The following is an 18146-nucleotide window of genomic DNA, read 5'->3' as shown; positions in this document are numbered from 1 at the left end:
AAGAGTTGTTTAGAGTGCTCGTGAGCTTGTGAACCCATGCCCTGTTATCTCCCCAGTGACAAAAGACAGCCTCTGGTGCATGGATATTCAGAATTCTCTGAGACAAAAAACTGCTATGATTAAGAAAGGACAGTGTCCTACGCTCTGTGTCACCCAGGACCTATCCACCATAGTCACTTAAGAACATGCATTTTCCTCCCCGCTTCCCTTCAGGTTTTGTGAAATCGCAGAAGCTGACATGCTTGATCTATTGGTGAAATTGAAACACACACTCTACAAGGGTGATATCTGTCCAGCCACCATTGTTAAATCTTGTGCAAAGATGCTGACTCCCTTGATAACCACATTTGTCAATCTCATTCAGGGAGAATGTTGTCCCAAGTTTGCTTAAACAGGCCTGGATCTCACTGCTCCTAAAAAAACCTACCTGGATCCCAACACCCCTAGCAACTATCGCCCAATTACTAACTCACCCTTTCTCTTGAAAATCATTGACAAAGTGGCATATCAGCAAATTTTAAAATTCCTGGAGCTTAATTACATTCTAAGCTCCAATCAATCCGGTTTCAGAAACAATCACAGCACTGAAACCACTCTCCTTCAGCTGAAAACATCAATTTTGCAACACGCGGATAAAGGCAAAGCATCGCTCCTGACGCACTAGATATCACTGTAGCGTTTGATCTTGTCGATCATACCATCATAATCACTAGATTACAAGACACTGCCTATTTTTCCAGCGAGTAGGCCACTTGGGTTTTCTCTTTTCTCTCTAAGCGGATGGCAAGAGTCTTCTTTGAAGACTTCATGGCAGAAAAATATGTTCTGAAGTTCGGGGTGCCCCAAGGCTCCTGCCTGTCCCCAACGCTTTTCAACATCTTTATTCTTCCTCTTTTCAGCTGCCTGGATGCGGAAGGTGTCGGGTATGCATCATGAGCTTGACACACAGGCCATTAATTAAGCAATATGCCCCGAGTGACAGGGTCATTAACGAGTATGGTAATGCCCCGGGGTCCATAGTTATACCGAGGGCCTTAACGAAGGCCCCGGGGAATATTGCTATTAGGCCCAAGACCGGCGTACTAAAAGCTTTTTTTATGTCCTGAAACGCTGCGGCAGGGGACGATGGCAGCCTCCAGCCGTGTGGAGGCTCACTGCGGGGATGGCCCTGCTTTGAGCCTCCTCATTGGCTGAGGGGCTGCCACACCCCCCGCCGTGGACAAAGCGGCTGGAATCCTGTCCGAGAATCAAGGGATTCTTGGCCGGGTAACGACCCAGAGAGAGCCAATCAGATTTTGTGTTACATTCTGCTTGACTCTCGCCAGGTACTAATAACACTTACAATCGCATCCATGAGTGGATGAATATTAATGGCTTGGTACTTTATAATGTGAAGACAGAGATTATGCTGGTAGGTACAGCCTCCAAACTACATAAATTGGATCCTACATATGCCACTTTACAAATATCTGACTTCCTTTTAACAACACTCCCTATTGTTAAAACATTGGGCTTGATATTGGATTCAGAACTTATTATGAAGGCACATGTCAGTAACCTGGTATCACGTGCTTCCTACAATGTCAAGTTACTCATACAGGCAAGACCATTTCTTGACAGGGCAGACAGCAAAACACTGGCCCGTACAATCATTGGTTCACGTCTGGATTACTGTGTCACTCTTCTGCAGGGCATTGGAAAAAAAGAAATTCATTGGCTACAGGTGGTTCAAAATAATGCAGTCAGGGCAGTGAGTGGTATTCGCAGAACAGAGCATGTGTCTGCAGCAAGAGGTTTGCTTCATTGGCTGCCAGTACAGAAGCAAATTCAATTCAAAACACTGTGCGTCACACATGCTTGTCTTTATGGAAAAAGCCCAGCATATCTATCCAAAAACGATTAGGTGGTGCCAGCTAAGCGAGCACTACGCACCAACAACACAGGCTTGGTGGAAACCCCCGCTGCCAAGCTTTACAATGTTCAGAATGGCTGTTTCTCAGTGGTCGCTCCCCGGCTTTGGCATGCCCTCCCACCGGATCTTAGACTGTGTGGGGCAATCTCAATTTTTAGGCGCAGGCTGTAGACCCTTCAATTCGAATAAACTTAGCCATTCTGCTTATTCATTCCATCCTGGAATCTCTGGCTTGGGTGACTGAAATGGTTCCCTTATTTTTTTGGCTGTGTGTTGTCTGTCTTGTCCCCACACATATATGCCTATGGGCGTTATCCCAGCATGTTACAAATAAATTTAAATAAATAAAATAAAATTGAAACCAGCACTAGTAATCTGCTGGTAATACTGGCGGACAAGTGCTGGGAACTGTATCACCATTGGGCAGTACCGCAGAGGTTTTTCTCTTGGGGTTAAGGTTCAAATAACCTGGCAGAACGACTACCTTCCCCAGGTCAAAAAGTTCCAAAATACAATTCCCTATCACTCTCTTGGGTTGGGTCGTCAACCCCGGTTTCTCTCCCCCTCTCGTTATGTCCATTTGGCTACCTCGCTTGACAAGCACTGACATAAGGAGTATATTCCTGCTCGTAATCTCAGTGCAGGTTTTGTGCCTTCTGCACCTTTTGGCCTCTACTGGTCCTAGTGCCTCTCCCGGTACCTTGTCTGCACCAGAATACATGGCCGGTTCTTCCTGGGGTCCTTCTCCTTCTCGGAGTGTTGCGTGGGCTTCTCTGCATCTCATCTCCTTTGCCTTGCAGATCTTCTGCCCGGCCCATGGAGTGACAGTATGGACGCTGCTTCTTGCATTCGCGTCACTTTCTGCCATCCTTCCGGTATTGTCTGGACATCATTGTGTGAAGGAGTCCCATTGTCCCCTTGACTCTGGGAGCAGACTGCTCTCAGCTCTTTCATGGCCTTTCTGCATCTCCTTTGTGCTTCCCAGGCTTCACAGTCTCTAGTCCTGGTTGGCTGCATCTCTCCGTCAGGCAGTCCTTGTGATTTGTTACTCTGTGGCTAGTCTAGCATTTTGGTAAAGCCAGTTTCATTTTATTGCTTATAATGCAAACTTAGCTCAAGAGTAGAGCCACGCTTTAAAACAGAATGATACCAGAATTGGGCTTAGCTTTTTATACATTAGCGCAGTACTGTTGGTGAAAGGAGAGAGGGATTTTTACTACTCTGGCAGATATTGTTGATTGAGCCATGTTTTTATGTGTTTTGTGGAACTGGAAGATAGTGGGGGCATTTCAAGCCTCTACTGGGATATGGTTCCAGATGTTCGGGTTGTGGCAAGAGAAGGACTGCTTGTGAGTCTTCTCTTTTCAGGCTTGCTTTGAATCCAACCTTTTGATGGTTTTGCTACATGAGGTGCGAGAGGCTCCAGAGGTGTGGAGTTTAGCTGCCAAGTATGATGGTCTTTCGTTTGAGATTGCTTTGTTTGTGATATATGCAGATTTTAAAATGATCCTGTTGGGATGGGGAGCCAGCGCAGCGTGTGCAGTGTTGGAGAGAAGGTAAAATTTGTGGCATGGCATTTTTAATGGCAAAGGCAAAAGGAGTATGTTGCTCCGTGTGGATACTTGCATATATTGGCAGAACCAGCATGGTCATATGTTTGTACTGGAATATATTGTAGGCAAAGAAATCATGAAAATGCATTGGGGAATGCTCTTGTGCACCATCAGTGACTTGCATCTGTTGCATTTTTGGATTTGGATTAGAGTTACCCTACTAAACCAATTACAAACTGTCTGGCTTGTTTCCCAATTTTTCACATGAAGTGTGCTGTCTAATGTTCCATTTTAACCAATTATTTAAAAAAGGTTATCGGAGAGCATCCCCCTTGGTCAGTTCCTGGGAGGAAGAGTTTGCTTGGTACAGTCAGTGGCAGTCAATATCATTGTTGGAATTGGGAAGTAAATGACAAGCAACAGAGATGAAAAAGTATGCATCAGAGGTGGCCGTGTTAGACGGTGCGGCTTGACGCTTGTTTCCTGCTTAGGGTCCTTTCCTCTGAACGTATCGCACAGTTCGGGCAGAGCGCAGAGAGCACTTTGCCTGGCTTTCTCATGCAACCATCAACCTCGGTGCTAATAACTCTTCAATTGCATCTCGAATCTTCCAGCATACCGGCACACTCATTCCATCTTCCTCGTCGGCTTGGCGTTTCTGGACGTCGGCTTGGCGTTTCTGGACGGGAACACGTCCTCCATTGTACGCAGTAGCTACACGGCCAGCATTGCAGCTGATGTAGGTGGCACGGAAGGGTAAATAACTCTCTCACTTTTTGGCTTATAGCCTGTATTTTATTTGTTACCCTCCTTAACTTACATAAACTCTGGTAAACCCTGGTCATATTGCATGACATGCAGGGAAGCCGGAATGGCTTGTTTAGCCCTCATTTAGATGAGACAGTGAATAAAGATTCCTCGTTGTGCTCTTCGTTAATCACCCCTCGCCGGAGAACAGGTTATCCAAATTTCTGGCACTAAGTGCCAAAAGGAGACAGACACTCATTTTGGAGCAACGCTCCTTTACAGAAACATTGCATTTTAATAAAGTCCTTTTTCTGGACTTAAAAAATGACGAAAAAACAGTGCGCTCTCCCTTATGCATCTCAAAGTCTTTACATTCTAATGTAGTTAATCCTGCAGAGCTTGAAAATTTCATGGTAGACACTCACATAATTAAGGAACAGGCCACGGCTGAAAGTTACACTTCAATGGAGACCAACCTGGGGAGACTTGAATAATCTTCAAACACTGAGCAATCGGGGGAAGATATAGTAAAAAGTAAGGATAAGGAGGACGCTGACTCCAAGTACTCAGCGGCCTGGGGTCTGTTTAAGGATCAGATACTACGGGACATTGTTGCCTGTTCCAACATGGGAGACTATCAAAAGCTGATGTTACTCACAGGCACTAGTAAGCCCATCCGTCTACCGAGTCAGCAACAGACGACTTCCCAGTTGGATTCTATATATACTGAAAATTTACCACAAACCTCTTCGCCCCAGCTTGTGCATCATCAAGGCTGCCAAACAGATGGGCCAACGCCTCCTGTTTTATGCTGGCCTTCACATTATGACCCCACTTTGTTTGATGCTCCTTTGGTTGCAGAACCTCCTCGGGTGCTCCAAGACCCCCCATTTTCTCCTCCCATTCTCCTCCCAAGAAAACTGCTTCCAACCATTCTGCAGTACTGAACTTTAAACAGGTTTATTTTAGCAAACTGTGTTCAAAGAAGCAACATATGCCCAACATCGAGAATATGGACACCAAGGGCCTCATTACGACCCTGGCGCTAATGGGTTAACGGCGCCGTAAAAAAAGGCTGTGGCGCCATTAACCCATTAGCGCCTTACTACGAGGTCCCTATGCGGGACCCGACCTGAACGGCTGGTCTAGACCAGCCGTTAAAGTAGGGCCCCGCAAAGGGACCTTGGTGCTAAGTACGGTACCGCAATTTGCGGTACCGTACTTAGCGCCTTCCCCAGTCCCATTGAGCCCTATGGGCCAAAAATGGGAATGGGGAAGGGCCAATGTTCAATGGGGAATTACCGCCCCGCCAACCTTGGAATGGTGTGGTAAGTCCCCATTGAACTTTGGCAGACTCGTTACGATACCGGCACCAACCATGGTGCAAATAGCGCCATGGTTTAGCACCAGTATCGTAATGAGGGAGCAAGTCTTTTGTATCGGATCAAAGGAACTTGTAATTACTAATGTTGGGAAAGTGGAGGGGAAAGAATCCAGGGAAGCACTCAGAAATAAAGTGCTTGCCTGGCTACGCCAAATAACTGTTCCAGGGGTGGTCAGATTAATGGACCTGATTGTTGTCCGTAGGATGAAGCTCAGCAATTGGTGCTCACAATAATCCAGTGACTGTGTACTGGTTGGTTATGGGGCTAGTAATCTCCCCTCTTGGTCGATGTAACTACATTCCCAGGGCCTGTTCGAATTGTAAATTAATACTCTAGCCTCTCGTTTTGGTCCTTTCTTTTGTATTTGGGTGAACTTTTAGCCTAATCCAGCCTCCTTAATTTGTAAATCCTGTATTATTTCTTGTTGCCTAGGCTATATTTCTAGGTCTCAGTCTGCGCCCACTTAGCTTTTTTGTTTTTCTTTCTTGTTATTTATTTCTATGTTTATGTTGTAATTGTTTTTTACTGTTTGTCTGTATGCGCCATCATGCCTGAGGGTCTATTGTGCGTAGAATAAATACATTTAAATAACAAAGCCCCAACAACTAACAGCTGCCCTCGCTGGAATAAGAGACCCATACGACGCAGTCGCCTTCCCCGAGTAGAACTGTGGTACAAGGAAATCTACAGTGGGGTGAATACCTCATCACTGCAGTGCTGTCTAATCCCAGGAGCCAACATTGCCACTGTAAATGTGCTGCATTAAATGGTCCATGTTACAAGCTGACTACACAGTGAACAACAGAGAAACTATACAGTCCCAGGTGGTGCGTCCTTTGATGAACCGCTGTGACGTGCCTCAAACCAATGCTAGCATTAAACAGGGGAGAGCCTATGCCTAATCCCTCTCGTACAGTAAAGCTGCCATAACATTTTACACAATAGTTCCATGAGTAAAAGCCTGCTTCAACGTGCAAACATCTATAATGTCCTGACAAAACTCTTCGGAAGGAATGAGCTCAGACCAGATTAGGACATTTCTCGACTGGACTCCAATGTAAATAGTGCATTGTTCCCTCTTTCCTGTACACTACTATTGGCCCATGGAATGAGGGGGGTTCTTAGTAGCCTCACTTCCTGTAGAAAAATATCAGACCCACTCAAATCGGCTTGATCAGCTAGTGTCGACAAACAAATTCATAAACAGAAGCCAAGGAGTGTGTTCCCACTGACTCTTCCATGGTTGTGCCCTGAGATATACACAGTTTACTGAGTTGACAGGGTACACCCCCCACAATACCTCTCACAAACTCGATTGCTAGTTCCACATGAAGCGCTAGATCCAGAGCTTGACTCAAGATATGAGTCGCATGATGAGGGCATAGCAGGGCCCTCAAATGGACATGGCTGCCCAGAACAGCTCACACCAAGAGTCTGGCAACCCAGAACAATGGCCGGGAGAAAAACCCAACATTCCACAGGTTCCAGAGGCGGAGGCTCAGGATGAAGGGGGTTGCAAAGGCCTAGAGGCCCAAAAGACCATAACTCAGAGCGGGTAGGTATGGGGACTAACCTAGAACCACCTATCCCTGAAACCCAGGAATGATATCCAGAAACTCCAAAATAAATTGGGTTCCTCCCCCAAACCGGTTCAGGTGACTTTCCCCAGGAAAAGGGGGACTGTACAGAATCAAGAGAAAAGGGGATTCCAAAATCCCCCAAATCTCTGGATGCCAAATTTTGTTTACAGATTCCCAAATGCAGACACAGAAAATTGCCCAAGATCACACAGTGTAGAAGTTCAAAATAAAGAAGTTAACTGGCCAGCTGGCCCAAAATGCCCATTTCCTTTGCCCCCTGGAGGAGAAAGAAGGTAGGTTTTACGTCCCCGTCCGGGTGCAAGGGCAGTGTGTAATTTCAGTGCTGGTGGATAATGGATCCCAAGCCACTCACCAGTCCAAAAAGGCATTTGAGCAACTTAATTCAGGAAGGGGGGAGAGTCACCAAATTCCCCTCACACCTCTTCCTTTGTCTAGAACTTCAACGGGAACAACATTCCTGTCGAGGGAACTGCAGATCTGGAGAGCAATATTGGGCAACACAAGGTGAAACACCTGGTTATAGTCCTTACCCCAGAGGGAACACCCTGTCTCTTAGGAAATGACCTCCTTCGAATGTTGTCACCGCTAATAGACTGTGTGAACAAGGTCCTCTGGACCCAGACTAACAGGCCAATTAAATTAAAACAGGGCACCAGCTATGTAAGTCTAAATGGCACATGCCATATGGTTGAGCAGCGGTCTGACAACATTGAGTTCCACTTTAGGAACAATCAAGTCCCTGACATAACTGTAATTGCAGTAGGAGAAAGAAACTGGTGATGGGAACCCTTCTCCATTCTTGAAAATCAACCTTCCTCCCAGTTTTAAGTGGCATTCCACACTGGAAGAAAATACACTGAAATTGTATACTGATCCACAATTTGAAAACCCAAACCCCATGATAAAAGGTGATGAACATTCAGCTCAAATATTTGCTGATATTCAGAAAAAGGGTGAACAGCTGTTCTTCCCCAGTCACGTAAATGAGGGGGGGAGCATGTCCTCGCTAGAGGATGCCAGAATAATGTAAGAAGCTTCATCAGCCAAGAGTTATTCAGCAAACTCCCAAAAGATCAGACCATTCCCTCATTTAAGTTTATTGATAAGTGGGAAATGGGCCTGCAAACTCCCAATTCTAAACATCTGCTGCTTAGAAGGTGCATGTTCAAAATTTCCATAGGTAATAAAAGCATAGAGCATAATTGTGGGCTTGTGCGAGATGTCCCCTCTGCCTTCTACTTAGGCAGTGACATTCTCAATTGGTTCGCAATTAATCTGGACTCAGTTTATTGACATGTCTGGTCCCAACAGGGGAGTAAACCCCTGGGCTTTGACAATCCTGAAAAAGCATCTTGGTCCGCTCAATTGCCACTGGATGCAGTTGAAATTCAAACTGGAAAGGAGGTCACCATCCCAGGACTGACCCGACAATTCACCATCCCCCTAAAAATTAAGAGCGCAGGAATTGTGGTTGATTGAAGTACCCAGCGAGGTTAGAGCCCAGGATATATAAACATACATATAATACATATATATATAAAACAGGGAGCAATTTACTTGGTGTTATTGTATAAATGAAAAAGAAAATAAATCGTGTGGGATACAAAACAATTTAATGAAAATTGCAAGTGGTTGTCGTAAATTATTTGTAAATCTTCTGGGAAAAATGTTTGTAAAAAGTACTGAAACTTAATTTTCTTTATTTTCTATTAGAGAACTACCATCCTTAAATTCCAGCCTGGAGAAGAAAACCCTGGGGACCTCGAAGGAAAGGAAGAAAGAGGTTGCCGTGCCACACTCTCCAACCCAAAGACAGAAGGGGATACGGGAGCGCCCGCTGCCAAAAGAAGGAAGAAAAGGGGGTGCCATGCCATACCCCCCAACCCAGAGATGGAAGGGGATACTGGAGTACCCACTCCCTGATGAAGGAAAATTACACCAAAGGAAACCCCACTCTGCCCTACACTTCCCCAACAAAAAGTAATGGAAGAGCAATAGGGGATCTGTGGGGTGCATTTAAAGGCCCCAAACAGAAATCCCTTTCACCTGAAAAGCTGAATTTAAACACTGCCACCAAAAACGGCCTGCTTTGCTTTTATTTCACATAAGTGGCAAGTATTTGAACACTGCAAGCAAAAACGGCTCTGCTTTGCTTTCCCTGTCACATGAGTGGCAAGTATTGGAACACTATAAGCAAAAACGTCCATGCTTTGCTTTTATTTCACCTGAATGACAAGAAGTTATACACTGCATCCAAACTTTTAATTCACGTGCATCCAACTTTTAATTCACGTGAGGGGGCAAAAATGTCAACACTACAACCAGAACCTGCTTTTGCTTTCCCTTTCACTTGAACAGCATCCCTTTAAACATTGCAAACAAAAAACTGCTTGGCTTTTTCTTTTGTTCACGTCAAATTAAAGAACCATGTGGAAGGGGGCCTATCCCTCATTATCAATTGACCAACAGCAAATGCAAACCTGCTCAAAAAGGAGAAATCAAAGAATCCTGAGTTCTGCAAGACAGGGTTTTAAACATTAAAAGCAAAAACAATGGCCAGCACACGTGTGAAAAGAATACAGCTTTAAAAAGCCACAATGGGAAAAGATTGCACTGCTCACACAGCAGATGTCAAGGAAATATGATGTGGAGGTTCGACCAAACCAAATGCATATTAGGTTCCAAACAAAAAAACTCCATTCACCTTTGAAAAGACACTTTTTACAGGAAAATCCAGTTTGGGCTGAGGCAGGAAATCTCACAATTAAAAGCCCTGCTTCCAGCTGCAAGTCGCACCTACCAGTGAACAACTCTGCAATAAAATGTGATGCTGATGAGGGCTTCATAATTCCCTGCTCTGCCAGACATGAAGGCAGGGGACCAGAGATGTCAAACAAGGCAAAGTGTGGCTATAGCTTGACCAGCAGGTCCAAGCCCTTCCTGCACCCACCTCAAAGTGCAAACTCCAAAGTTCAAAGGGACTATTAAAAATCTCTGGTCACCGGCTGAGCCCAGAGGAGGACAAATGGCTGTGGGGGATGAAGTGGCATTCCCACAGAGGGGACCGACACTTCCAATTGACATTAAAAGATTGATTTAATTTTAGGAATGTTTCACAGCAATCAAAATGAGAATTAATTTCATTTCACGCTATTTTTTTCATGTAATTTCCAGGCAGTTTTAAAGAGATACATTGCATTTACCTAGGACTTTGGGGACTGAAATGGACAGTTAAGATTAGTTTCTGGCTGATCTGAACATGTGACGAATGGGACAGTTGGTGGAAAGATGGAAGATTAAATTAGGAACATGCGTGATCATTTGCAGAGTTATAACTATAGTAAATTTTAGACCTTATGATAGAGGCGGTCTTAAGGTCCCCAATTTTGAGCTTTACTACCTGGCTGGCCAACTGAAACATGTGATCCAGTGGATGGCCGATGATACCACATCTGACACTAGGCTACTGCAGCCTGCACTCCCACAACTGTTACTTAGGGACTTGCTCCGGAGCGCTTCAGCAACAAAACGACAATACACACACCTAATCCAACTCGGAACCCAGATGTGGAAACGTGCCTGCAAAACCGCAGAACTATCCGATCACTACTCACCACAGATCCCGATAGTGGCCATCATGTCATCCAGACCAGAGGACCAAAAGACAATAAGAAACATATGGGAATCATGTAGCGTTGCTACCTTGGGAGATCTGGTGGACGACCAGGGTATCCTTACGTTCACAGAACTACAGGATTCAGTTCCTACTGCATAACGCTATAGTTAAGAAACTGGTAGACCAATGGCCCACAACTGAGAACCTCGACACAGGTCACAAGTGCATCGAGAGCTTGTTGAGCGCTGCAGAAGGGGGCCAGAAAACCTCCAGAATTTATGAAAGATTGCTTGACTGCACCACCCGGCATGACCGCAAATGCAAGGAGAAATGGGAACAGGAACTCAACCTACAGTTTGAAGACACCGAATGGGAAGCCATAACACACTATCATAAAAAATATATCCAGGAATACCCGACTACAGTTTATACAATTTTGTATAACCAATAGAGCATACCTCACTCCAGACATTATCTCCAGATTTAGGGGAGCCGGAACTAAAATGTGCCCCAAATGCATGGAACCCCGAGCTGGTATGACCCAACTGTTCTGGGGATGCCCAGCAATACAAACCTCTGGGCACAAATCAAAACCAAAGTGGCCGAGGCGGACATCACCTTAGAGGTACAGACACCTAAAGTGTGCATCCTGGGGAGATACCCCAGAAACAGGAAGAACAAGCCTCTGAACAAACTTAAGGACCTTAGGTACATCCTTGGGAAAAGAAGCATTGCCATGGACTGGGAACGTCCCAGACCCCCAAGTTTAACACAATGGTGGGAAGACCTCAGGAGATGGTCGACGGCCGAAATGGGGGCTTGGGAGACTGCCCAACGTCAACAAAAATGAGACACTTCCAACGATCTTCTGCAATGGGTGGCGCTCACGGTGGCTCTGTTCTGTCTGAAAAGGGAAAGTTCCCCCTGTGAGGACACGAACAGCCCATGAGATCTCTCGAGGCACGCAGATTGTGGGGGCAGTATGATACGGTATTGGACAGTTATACTGGGTATATATGTTTAAGAGGAAGTTAATGTAAGAGATTAATTTGTTTTTATGGATGTATCTTTGTTTTTCTTTCATGATGTGTAAACGTTTATTTTGAACTATCTACACACACACACACACAAAAGAAGCACTGAGTATGTATGAACCTAAACGTGATGTCTTGGATTGGCTGGGTAAGTTTACCCTGTAGTCTGCAAGGAATAAGTGGGAATTATTTAATTCAATGGCTCATGTCTAGGCTCCCTCTGAAGGGCTGTGATGCGGTTATGGAGTTGTGTGCCAGTGATAGAGAGGATTGTGAGTCAGTTAAGCTGCCATTAATAGCCAGATTTGGGAAGACTCCTTCCCAGTACCTTAAGAGGTTTAGAACCCTCAAAGTGACTGATGGTACCCCTTGGGCTACCGGGGTATGGGAATGTTTGAAAAATATAGATGGTTGGGTTAAGGGGTACAGAGTACCTAACTTCAAAAGGAATGAGACATGTTTTTTTGCTTGAATCTATTTTTTGTTGCCTGCTCTCCTGAGCTGAGACAGCACTTGGCTGACTCAAAGGACATTGATCCTAAAAAGCTAGCACAAGCTGCTGACTGATGGGTAGCCAACAGGGCCACTCATAAAGACGCTTGGGCAACTCACAAGAAGGAGGAGGGGAAGCAGCACAAGAAAAAGGGTAAAGAGAATTCTAATTCCCACCATCCAAAAGAAGGCCACGTATATAGCCCCCCCTATTCCAGAGAGCATTTGTGAAATATGTTGTCTATGGGTCTGTGGACCATGTGAAAGGGGATCCCAGATGCAAGGGTAAACCTGCAGAGGTCAACACTGCCTCCTTGGTAAATTGCATAACCTTGGTCAGAGCCTTAATTATGCCAAGGCTAGATTACTGCAATGGAGGAGCCAGCAAATGATGTGTCAAAAAGCTGCAGATTTTGCAGAATGACGCTGTTAGAGTCATACAAAATATCAGGAAACATGAGCATATATCATTGCATAGAAGGAATCTACACTGGTTCCCTGTAGAATCAGGAATAGAATTTAAAATCAACACCATGACCCATAAGGGTCTGTTGAGAAATGCGCCCAGGTCTCTAAAAGAGTGCCTTGCAATTCAGAACTCCACTAGGACCACTAGATCAAAATAGTCTATGCAATTAACTTGCCCTAGATTCAAATAGGCAAAGGGAAAAACCAGTTTGCGCCGGAAAGGAAACTTGACTACATTCAAAAAAGCACTGAAGACCATTTTGTTCTCTTAAGTAATCATATTTATCTTAAGAACTGTTAACCCGTTGTCTCTTTCTCTTTTCCCCTACCATTCTGTCTCCTTCGTGCCCTAATGCTTAAGTGCTATGGCGCGTAAGAAATGTGTAAATAAAGTAAATAAAATTATCCTTATCCCTGAGGGAGAAGTTCAAATGGCTGGTGGACACTTTCACTTACTGGCTGAAGAACCCTTTGGAGGACTGCAATACTTCTCCTTGGCCTCAGGTCTAGGGATTGTATCTCGCCAGCCCTTAAATCTCTCCACTGTCTCCCGGTGGCTGCAAGGATCAAGTTCAACACACTCTGCATTGTCCACAAGTCTTTCTGGAGCTGGGACCCGCACTACATCCAACTCTCCCTTCCAAAAACCCCAGGCATCCCAGTAGGAAGAAACAGGAACAGAGCAAGCCACGTAAAATAAGATCTAAGAGGAAGTGGAAGCACAACCCCATCCAGCCAAGATACTAGAGACCCAACCTGTTCATGTGAGAGAAGTGGTGAGGAATCATGGAGACTTCTAAGGACCTCTTGAAAAAGGCTATTGTAGGTTCAGAAGTTGTCACAACTTCTGAGGGACTGTTAGCGCAGATCCCCTATACATTAAAATTAAATAAGAGAGATGTACCCAACAGTATGTGTAGGTGATATAGCTTACAGATGAAAACCAATGTTAAAAAGTGACTTAGCAAGGGTTACAAAAGATGGCTGGTGGACTCAGCAAACAGTTTAAGTGACTTGCAACAGGACATCAATCATTGTGTGAATTAGATCCTCCTGTCCCTTAGTCTGGGGGGTGGAGGGTGTTAGGGAGAATTCTCATTTCTGTGATCATTCCCTTCAACTTTAGAGACCCCCAGCTCTTTTGATGGACGTAGGACCTTTCAATTTTAACCCTGGAGTGAGTGAGACCTTTTTCTCACTCTCTCATGTGTTTTGACCTGATTTGGATTATGTGTTTTCACTGTTTTTGGAGTCTGACAAACTCCATAGGCATCTGCTTTTTGTATGGTGACACACAGCACCTTCAGTGCAGTATCACAGAGAAATCCTTTAGATTTCTCATTACGTTTAAATACATTTTCCTGTGTGAACTACAGTTCCCAAGAATAGTAAAGTGAAATTGGCTTTAAATACCATTTCTCTTTGTAGGTCCAGCACACACCATTTTATGCGGTGTGCTGGGGTGTTACCTAGTAGACCCTAATCCCACACTCTCATGTGCCATTTCTATGTTACCTCACTACATTAAATGGCTGGTGGCAGTGGTTTAATTTTTCCTACCATTGCGCCTTTTTAGCGCAGGCTGAACCCTCAGCTGCAATACAGCACCCATGAGTGATCTTTGTATCAAAGTGGCCCTGGTCTTCTTTTTTTGCCATTTTCTATTTGTGAGGTTTGTCTTGGGATTTACTCTGTGTGTTGAGAAAGATTCAAGCCCTTTGTTTGTCTTGCCTTTCGCAGACTTCCGCCATGAAGCCCACCTCTGGCTCCAATGTGTCTGGAAGGACAGGCTGTGAGGGACCCGAAACTCCCCTGTCCTTTGTCTCTAGGAACGCCTGAATGCAATCAGTCCAAAATACCATCCTTCTAGAACACTTCACTCAGCTTCCTCCAACTCTCTGAGGGTCAGACATTTATCCAGGCAAAGAGTGGGGGTAGATCTGTCTCCTCTGCAGGTTCCTCCCTCAGGAACAGCCTCCCTGCCCCTCTCAAACTTGAGCCAGACCACCTGAAGTTTCAGAAACACCTCAAGAACCTCCTTTTCTCCTCTGCCTTCTCTCTCTCGCTCCCTTGCTGACTTGCCTGTCTGCTGCGCCGACTGGTTGCTAGGTTCCCTCAGAGCCTCACAGGATACCATGCTCCTCCACGACCAGTCCTCCTTGCACTGCCTCCTAGCCTACCGCGCACTTAGGGTCTGTAACTGTAACCCCTACAGCCCCTCTGCCTCTTGCACTTACATAGAGCTGCGCTACCCTGGCTGCACTCACTCAGAACCATGCTGCCTGATCGCACTCCCCTTTTCCTCTCCCTTGCACTTCCCCTCCTCCCTCTTGCACTTCTTATCACACTTGAACGAGCCAAATGACACAAGGCCTAGTAGGACCGTTTGTGTTCTCCTCCCTATGTCTTCCCTCCCTTGCTTTGTGGCACCTAGAAACACTTGTGTACAGGCACGTTATAAATGCCATATCCCACCATATCAATGCCTGGCAAGGGGTGGCAAGGCATACGGAGCGTGCAGAACCTTTCCCTTGCTTGTCCATGCAGCTTTGGGTATTGATCTCTTTTTCGGTCTCGTCTCACACATAAACTCAGTTGGGATGGGGAATCTCTGCAAATGAGCAGGCTCGTCAGGAACCTGCCGGATCCCGTCCTCCTTGCCGTACGATTCCTCTCTCGAACGTGAAACTCAGAACCCAGGCCGGAATGGCCTGCCAGGGCCTGATAGAACTGGCAGAGTATCAGTGAGACCTTCTCACTCACCTCAATCCCTATCCCTCTATCTCTCTCCGCTTCCTCCCTGAGGCTCAAAAACATTGCTGGCCCATACCAGGTGCCCTCTACAGAGGGTGGTCAGCTGCCCTAAAACCCATGTTCTCTGGCACCAGAGAATGGTGGCAAAATGGAAGGAAATACGCTTTAGTGTATTAACAAAATGGGTAGGTTTAAAAAATCCTACCCAGTGCGGGGAAGACACTTCATAAAATTCATAAAACACATATCCAACAAATAAACAACACACATATATACCCTCTTGTTTCTCTCTCAGCATATATTGCGAAACATGTCAGCAAACTTTTATTTTTAATTTATCTTCTGGTATTACAACCAACATATACCATACTATGGTTTTAGTCACACCCCGGATTATGTGAACGGATCACAATTCGTGTTTTGGCTAGCAGGACATTTGCTTTTTTAAGCAGTCTTTGTGGGTTTTCTTCAAGGACTGTAGAGGACACTCGCCTGCCAGTGAAAAGGAGAGGCAGCTAAGCTCAAAGATGTCTTAGAGTGACAACGATGAAAATGATGCATGGTGAATAGCTTTCAACTGATATTAAGAACCATACTTTAAAAAGGAATGCTGTTCAACAATTCTGTAGAGAGAAGCACTTGGGAACATAGAACATAACCTGTTGATGTCATAGACAGCAATAGTCTGGAAAAGAACATAGAACTTGGACAGATGGCATCAGTCGCTTCAGAACATATTAGCTTGTGAGGAGGGAAAACCACGTTTGTTGCCCACTTCAGAGACAGAGTCAAGGAAAATGTTGAAACACATAGTATTTTTCTAAATGTGCTTTCACCTGTTTCATTTTTCCCGCTTGTATTTTTGTGAGCCAGAAGCCCATTCGTCATTTTCTTTTTCTACGAAGCTGGATATTAACAAAAGCGCACGTCCAACGGAACCTTTCAGTTGATCAAGCTCCTTCCGTGAAGATGGTAGGTGGGTTCAGATTAACAGGGCCAGGTGTGTGTGTGTTCAAAAGTGGGTGTAGATAAACAGCCACTTAAAAAGTGTCTTTAATGTGAATGCCTTCGAGATGTTCTGTATTGTATTCCGATATTGTTCTATTTCCTCCTCTCATTGCTCAGATTGGTGAAGCATCCTGTCTGGAATTTCTGAAATACCAATGTCAGTGTGTAAACCGGGCAGCTTTGCTATTGCTGTGATGTGATCATAGAAACACATTAGGAGGTCTCGCATCATCCATGGGGAGTTCTCATTCAAAGGACTTGTCCCTGCAGCCACAAAGGCCCTATGTAGAAAAACCTCACTTTCTTTAAGGTAACACAAAGCAGTGTTTCAGAGCCATGTAAAAGAGGAAATAGAAACTAAGCCTTTCATGGACTAGCATAGACATCTGCTATGGTGCGTGGGATCGAGAGTTTCGATGAAATAATTACTTATATGAAGCTATAGGTTACCCTGGACTTCGGTCCGCGTACGATAGAAGAATCTATTGTGTGTAGCAGTGACTGCTGAATGAACCAGGCCCTCGCCAAACTCGTGAGTTCATCTAAGCTCCATTTAAGGTTTATCTCCCTATGGGGCCTCAAGAGGAGGGGAAGCAGCAACCTGTAGGAGTCCTGAGCCAGGGATACTACACCTTAGTGCACACATGTGCGAACATGAACCCAGGGGGGAAAGGTGGGTGGACCCTCATATCGGGACCTATAGCAGATCTCTGAATGTGCAGAATGGCCCCATGGATGGGGTAGACCTTTCCCTATTGGCCAGCCCAACCCTGGGGGTTAGCTATCGTTTGGTTGAACCAGGTTAAATAAACAGTCACAGCCTCATGTCATTTGATAATAGTAAACTCTGTATTTATATAGCAGTACATAGAAAAGAAAACCAATCAGCTCCTCTGTATGTCCCAGTAATTTGACATTTACATTGCCCCTTATTCAGGTACTACATACACCTTTAAAAGTCCTCCCCACATTTTCTCTCTTTGGTTTACCCTCTTTAACCCCAGTGGTGTCACTTGGGGGACAAGACCATTCAAAGTTGATAAACAAATAAATAAATATCTCAGTGGGATCACTGGTGAGCAAGATAATTCACATTTGATAAATAAATAACTGTTTTCCCTTCAGTGGGAGCACCTGTGAACAAGATCCTTCACATTTGATAAGTAACCAACTGTTTCACCTGAGTGGGATCCCTTGTGAGCAAGATCATTCACATTTGATAAATAAATAACTGTTGTCCCTTCAGTGGGAGCACTTTTGAGCGCTATCATTCATATTTGATAAATAAATACTTATGTCACCTCAGGGGGAGCACTTTCGAGGGAGATCATTCAAATTTGATAAATACATTCTTATTTCACCTCAGTGAAACCACTTCTGAGCGAGATCATTCCCATTTGATAAATATATACTTATTTCTTTGTTATAGACCCCCCGGGCAGCTGCAGGCTACCACATTACACACAACAGATAGCCCGGATACCAAACATGCCGTAGTCCGATGCACTGAGGGAAAAGATCCCTAACGGGAGCAACACCGTTCTACAGGCAGGTACTGGCCTTTACAGTAATACCT

The sequence above is a fragment of the Ambystoma mexicanum genome, chromosome 12, assembly GCF_040938575.1.
Source record: "Ambystoma mexicanum isolate Mex_15411 chromosome 12, UKY_AmexF1_1, whole genome shotgun sequence".
Taxonomy (NCBI): Eukaryota; Metazoa; Chordata; class Amphibia; order Caudata; family Ambystomatidae; genus Ambystoma; species Ambystoma mexicanum.
The sequence above is the reverse complement of the archived record's forward strand: the minus strand, read 5'-3'. Positions refer to the sequence as shown.